The sequence below is a fragment of the Ictidomys tridecemlineatus genome, chromosome 10 (genome assembly GCF_052094955.1).
Source record: "Ictidomys tridecemlineatus isolate mIctTri1 chromosome 10, mIctTri1.hap1, whole genome shotgun sequence".
In the NCBI taxonomy this organism is placed as follows: domain Eukaryota; kingdom Metazoa; phylum Chordata; class Mammalia; order Rodentia; family Sciuridae; genus Ictidomys; species Ictidomys tridecemlineatus.
In genome coordinates, this window is record NC_135486.1 from 1,513,683 (window position 1) to 1,520,387 (window position 6,705).

Here is a 6,705-nt window from a genome sequence, read left to right on the forward strand (position 1 = left end):
CTCCTCCACCTCCTTCACCTCTTCCAGCTCCACCTCCTCCTCCACCTCCTTCACCTCTTCCAGCTCCACCTCCTCCTCCTCCTCCTCCACCTCCTTCACCTCTTCCAGCTCCACCTCCTCCTCCTCCTCCACCTCCTTCACCTCTTCCAGCTCCACCTCCTCCTCCTCCTCCACCTCCTTCACCTCTTCCAGCTCCTCCTCCTCCTCCTCCTCCTCCACCTCCTTCACCTCTTCCAGCTCCCACCTCCTCCCTCCTCCTCTTCCAGCTCCACCTCTCCTCCTCCTCCTCCTCCACCTCCACCTCTTCCAGCTCCACCTCTTCCTCCTCCTCCTCCTCCCCCTTCACCTCTTCCAGCTCCTCCCTCCTCCTCCTCCTCACCTTCTTCCAGCTCCACCTCCTCCTCCTCCTCCTCCTTCACCTCTTCCAGCTCCACCTCCTCCTCCCCCTTCACCTCTTCCAGCTCCTCCTCCTCCTCCTCCTCCTCACCCTCTTCCAGCTCCACCTCCTCCTCCTCCTCCTTCACCTCTTCCAGCTCCACCTCCTCCTCCTCCACCTCCTTCCAGCTCCACCTCCTTCCTCCTCCTCCTCCTCCTCCTTCACCTCTTCCAGCTCCTCCTCCTCCTCCTCCTCACCTTCTTCCAGCTCCACCTCTTCCTCCTCCTCCTCCTCCTCCTTCACCTCTTCCAGCTCCACCTCCTCCTCCTCCTTCACCTCTTCCAGCTCCTCCTCCTCCTCCTCCTCACCCTCTTCCAGCTCCACCTCCTCCTCCTCCTCCTTCACCTCTTCCAGCTCCACCACCTCCTCCTCCTCCTCCTCACCCTCTTCCAGCTCCACCTCTTCCTCCTCCTCTTCCACCTCTTCCAGCTCCAGCTCCTCTGCCTCACCCTCCTCCTTCTCCCCACCTCCTCCTGCAACTCCACCTCCTCCTTCACCTTCCTCCTTCTCCTCAGCCTCCTCCTCCATCTTCACTTCTTCCTTCTCCTCCTTTTCCTTCACCCTCCTCCTCCTTCTCCTCCTCCTTTACCTCCCTCCTTCTCCTCACACTCCTCCTCCTCTTCCTCCTCCTCCTCCTCCACCTCCTCCAGCTCCACCTCCTCCTCCTCCACCTTTTCCAGCTCCACCTCTTCCTCCTCCTCCTCACCCTCTTCCAGCTCCACCTCTTCCTCCTCCTCCTCCACCTCCTCCAGTTCCACCTCCTCCTCCTCCACCACCTTTTCCAGCTCCACCTCCTCCTCCTCCTCCTCACCCTCTTCCAGCTCCACCTCTTCCTCCTCCTCCTTCACCTCTTCCAGCTCCACCTCCTCCTCTTCCTCCTTCTCCTCCCTTCTCCTCCTCCTTCTTTCTTTCTTCCTCATCTATTTACCTCTCATTTTGTGAGCATCTCAACATGGAAGGCCTCCAGATTGCACAAAATTTTTCCTCTTACTGATTTTCAGGTGTTTGATGTTGAATATGTATTTTTTGTAATCAATATTTCATTGATTAAAAACAAATTAATGCCTTCTATTTCCTTTATAGGAATTAAATGCTGCCTTTCCAGAACTTCCAAGCTAGTAAAGGAAACAGATAGCTGTTGAAATACTTATTTAAATAAGCTCCGCGAAATGCTTTAAAGGCAAAGAACAATGACTCACTTGGTGGAGTAGCATGGAATAAAATTGTAAAGTCCTCTGTGGGAAAAGAAGAAGGCTGGAGGACACCAGGCTGCCAGGTAAGAGTGACAGCTGAGACTGTGACATGTCCACAGCTCGAATGCAGGTGTGGAGAGCTTGGCAGACAGAGAGGAGGACAGGTGCGGAGCCGACCCCCACCAGCGTGCACTCTACCACCTCCCACTCTCCTGGATGGGGCTGTCCCCAGGGCCAGTAGCAACCTGTTCTGCTGCTAGCCTTCCTGTCCCCTGCTAGGAGGGGAGGTGGCAGGGAGAGGAACAGCACATGTGCTGGGTCACCGTGTCCACGGTCCCCACTGGGCAGGAGAGGAGGGCGCTGGGAGGCGTTGGGTGGACTGGGGCTTGTTGTCAGGACCTTGACGTTATGCGGCTGGACAGAGGGATGTCGGTGCGGATCATTCTCAGCGCTCTTCCACACTGACAAGGGACTAAACATAGTAGGGACAGGGCTGGCGGGCACAGGCCCCTGGATGGTCAGAGTGGATGAGTCCCATGATGGAATTAAATGCCAGCCCAGCTCCTCTGCTCCCCGGGGACACAGAACTCCTGTCCCCGGCCCCAACCCAGGGTGAAACCCATACGCGATTGTCAGATTCCTCCCTCCCTCCCTCCCACCGGCGACCTCAGATAGCATTCAGGAGGCTGCGTGTGGCTCCATCTGTGGAGAGGGACCTGAGCAGGTCCCCGGCTGGCCCTGCTTTACTCCCCTCAGGCTATCTGTGCCTCTTCCCACACCGAAGCCCAGGCCTGACCTTCATTAAGGGAGAAGGTCAACGTTTCCCTTCCTGCATAGGAGGATGTAGCAATGCAACGAAGTGAGAACCAACAGGTGAGCCTTGTCCCAGGACGCCATGAAAGGCAGCATGGAAGGGTCCATCCCACCCCGTGGCCATGCCTTGGGCATTGAAGGTCCAGCACAGGTCTGCAGGACGGGATTTAACACCGACCCCACGCAAGTATGTCAGAGTTCAATTCAAATAAAGGAAGAGAAGGTATTAATTTGTTTCTAATTCATGAAACATTACATATTCAACATAGAACACCTGAAAAAAAAACAGTAAGAGGAAATACTGAGTACAATCCACCATTCCAACGTAACCTCTGTGAAAATGTTGTCTTTCAACCATGTTTTTATGTGCATGATGCCTTGTAAGGCAATTAACTTTAAAAATCCCCCCCGTGTAGACAATGTCATGTGAGCACACGTGTTTTACTGTTAGCATTCACGGGAGGCCATCCAGAAGCACTTAGCACATGAATATTCACTGCGGAGGTCGGCATCGGTACACGTGATGTCACCTGCGACTGCAGAAGCCAGGTAGGAAGACAGGGGTGTGCAAGGCATGGGCTCGGGGCTCTAACCCTGTGACTCTGCGTTTCCCAGAGTCCTCTTGGGCACGATTCTGGGCCAGAACGTCCCTAGGACAGGGAGGGCAGGTGAGCCTGCCTGGCTGAGTCCATGCCGGTCCCTGTGGACAACAGACTCAGAGGTGCCTTGCCAGCCCTCGCCGCCCCTCCTGCCCTCACGCCCAGCTTCTTGGCAGCAGACCACAGAGGCGGGCACCTGGGCTGTCCGTGAGCTTCCCGACATGGTCCTGCTCTGGCCACTCCCACACTTGGACTCCTGGGATCCCTGGAGACGTCAGACTTGCCGGCCAGCTCGGGCTCCTCCTCTGACCCTGTCATTCCCAGGCCAGGCTTCCACAAGCTTCTCTCACATTGTGTTAAACGTCATTTTTGTGATAAAAGCCTTTCTCCATTAAGTTCTGAGTCTTATCTAACTGAGCCTGAAATTGTTACTGCTGTTGACCGGTGACGAGTTCTTGCTCCCCGATGTTGAAGAATAACACCAAAGAAGCACGCCGAGGCAAGGTCAGAGTGAAGCCAGATTTAAAGTTAGGTGGTCAGTGTAGTTAGGTAAGTCGGGTCTAATACCGAGTGGAATCTAAAATGGAGGCCATGCTGGGAATGACTCAGGGAAAACACAGGACAACTCATGGAATGTTAATGAAGTCCTGAAAAGGCCCTAGGCCAAAGTCCACCTGGAAGAAGTATTAATGAATAGCCCCCAGCAGATCTGAAGATAGCCCATCACAAAGAAGTGATAATGAAGTCCTTCCTGCTCAGACTACTTCTTTGGCCCTCCTGTGTCCCACCCCTCGGGCCTTCCAACCTACATTCCATCACTGAAAGAAGTATAAAAAGGGGAAACAACCGCACTTCCACGGATTCCACCTTCTGGGTCCCCTTCTTCCTCTGGGAGAAGTCCTTCCTTCTGTCCTTTAATAAATTTCTAATCTCTGACCTTGCCTCGGCGTGCTTCTTTGGTGTTATTCTTCAACATCGGGGAGCAAGAACTCGTCACCGGTCAACAGCGGTAACAAAATGATGGGTATTTGTTCCAGGTAAACAGGACCTAGGGATTGGGAATCTCTGAGCCGACCCTGCTTCTCGTTGTCAATGGAGACATGAATAGTAGCTGTCCATGGGATACGTAGCAAGACAGATATTTATCCATCCATGGTGGCCAGGTGTGCAGGTACACGCCTGTGGTCCTGGAGACCTGGGAGCCTGAGACAGGAGACAAGGCTTTGAGTGACCAAGTTAGGAAGACGTAAAACATCTTGGTGGAAATAAAGAGTATAAAACAATGGGACTGGCTGTCTGCATCTAAGCATACTGCAGAGGGCAGAGAGAGAAACTAAGGAGCTCAGAACTTCACATTCCCAGGCCCAGGAACAGACTCAAAAACATCCCTAGCTGCCCTAAAAGTAACTCTTCTCTCCAAGAAAAAAACCAGTGTGACCCAAGGGTGGGCCGATCTCACTGCAACTGAACTGAGGGGCTCACAGAATGTCTTTGGTGAAACTTAGAGTAGAGCACCCACATCTCCAGGAAGATACACGAGTAGATTCAAGCAGAGCCAAGGACCCGCGTCCCCCTATCATGCCCAGGATGATTGTGACCAAATGGAGCCTTCCTCCCGCTCTGAGGGGAAGCTCCTTCCCTGAAGAACCTGCCTTGCAGGGAGTTCCGATCGCCCCCAAGACTTTCCCTACAACCCTTCTTCTCTCTGAGGGCTCTATCCAGACTCATGTCCCAGCAGGCACCAAGCAGCTCTGTAGGACTGTAGCCAGGAGGTGTCACGCACAGTGGGCAGCACCTTCTGGCAGGAAAACACGCACGAGGAAGGGCCTGAGACTGGGACAAGGATGAGGGGATGCGAGTCTACCTGCATGGACCTCCCGACCCCGGCGAGTGGAATAGTGACGGTTCCAGGTCCAGCGCGTTGGGCCAGGTAACGAAGAAACCCCCAAGAGCATGTCAAGACCAGTGCCAATGGCACGCTGTCTACCCGAGGGGCACTCCAGAGCAAATGCAGTGCACCAGCCTATCTCACTGCAGGTCTTCAGCAGTCATAAGATGAGCCTTTTGAAACTGAAGAGAGACTCCTGGCAAGAAGAGGATCTATTTTGCTCAAAGACTAGATACTGCAATCTTTATGCCGTGTATAGTGTCCTATAAATACCTACTAGGTCAAGGCCATTTATTTCACAGCCTTTCAGATTTTTCATCTAGTTGTTTTATTACCCAGAATGAAATGTTAAGATCCCAAAATATAATTTGTACTTTTTATTAACATAATAATGTTAAATTACAGATACCAAGTGAAACGTCATAGCAATAAAATTAACTTAGATGAAATAGACAAATTCTACTAAATATCACATATCAAAACTGACACAAGAGATAAGAAAAGTGTAAGTAGTCATATCTACTTAAGTACTAAATTGATAATTTTGAAAACACTTTTCCATAAAGAAAATACCATATCTAGATATTTCAGTGGTGAATTCTATCAAATATGCAAAAGAGGAGATAATCAAAATCTTATGTAAGCTTTCAGGAAATGTAGAAGGAAACTCAATTTCTTTTTAAGGCTCACATAATTTTAATAATAAAATCTGATAAAATATCACAAGCAAAGGAAATTACAAAGACCATTATTATATGAACATAAAATATCCTTAATAAAATATAGCAATTCTTCTCAGGACAAAGTGGGTTTTCTCCTAGAAATGTGATATTGCTTTAACAATAGAAAGTCAATTAAAATAATTCATTGCAATAACAGTAAAACAGAAAAAAAATCTGATAATCTCAATAGAGCTTGGAAAATATATCAAAACCCAACATATATTTATAGAAAAACACTTATAAAAAATTTTTTAGGAAATGAAAGAAGCACTATCTTCAACTGGACAAAGGAAGTGTTTTACAAAGTGTGGCCATTGTTTTTATAGTGATAACAGTAATTTGGTGACTGATGTCCCCTGAGGCCTGAAAGGAGGAGGGCCGTCTGCTCCCATCCTTGTTGATGTTATCCATCAGAACAAGATAAGAAAAAAATAAAGTAAGTTTTATAAAGGAAACAGTAAGGTATTCATGGATGAAATAATTGTTTCTATAGAAAACTTTACAGAATCTTTCTGAAAAAACCTACTAGATCAAATAAGTGTAATTATGTTACCAGATTCATGGTCAATATTCAAAAAAAGCAAAGAATTGGATAATAAAACTTTAAAAATGCCACTTACAAAAGCATTAGCAAGCATTTTTAAAAGTAAGACTATATTTAACAAAAACTATGGAAAAACCCTACTTTCAAAATCTAGGAGTAGTGAGCTAAATTGAAGACTTACACAGAGAGATGTGCTATGATCACAGACTGGGGTCTCAGCACTAGAAGTCTCCCCAGATGGACCTATAAAGTCAACACAATCGGAATCATAATTGACATGCAATGACTCGGATTAGCCAATGAGAGAGAGAGAGAGAGAGAGAGAGATCAAAGTTGAGTGCCAAACCTTGATTTCAAGGACTGCAGTAAAGCCATGTTCATGGTGTTAGCACAAAGATATACCAGAATTGAGGGTGGAGAAACAGAACGGGGGTGGGGGGGTGGGGGGGGAGTGATTTTCAAGCAAAGATAGTGGAGTGAGGGAAGGAAAGAAAGAGGTAGCCAGTTTGG

General features: G+C 49.1%; 1 long non-coding RNA gene across 1 annotated transcript; it reads left to right on the forward strand.

The window, feature by feature from the left end:
• The first annotated feature begins 648 nt into the window (after window positions 1–648).
• LOC144367091 (uncharacterized) lies at window positions 649–3,977 on the forward strand. The gene is made up of 2 exons (XR_013426308.1): window positions 649–1,712; window positions 2,467–3,977. It is a non-coding gene; the product is annotated as an uncharacterized LOC144367091 (long non-coding RNA).
• Window positions 3,978–6,705: the final 2,728 nt, after the last annotated feature.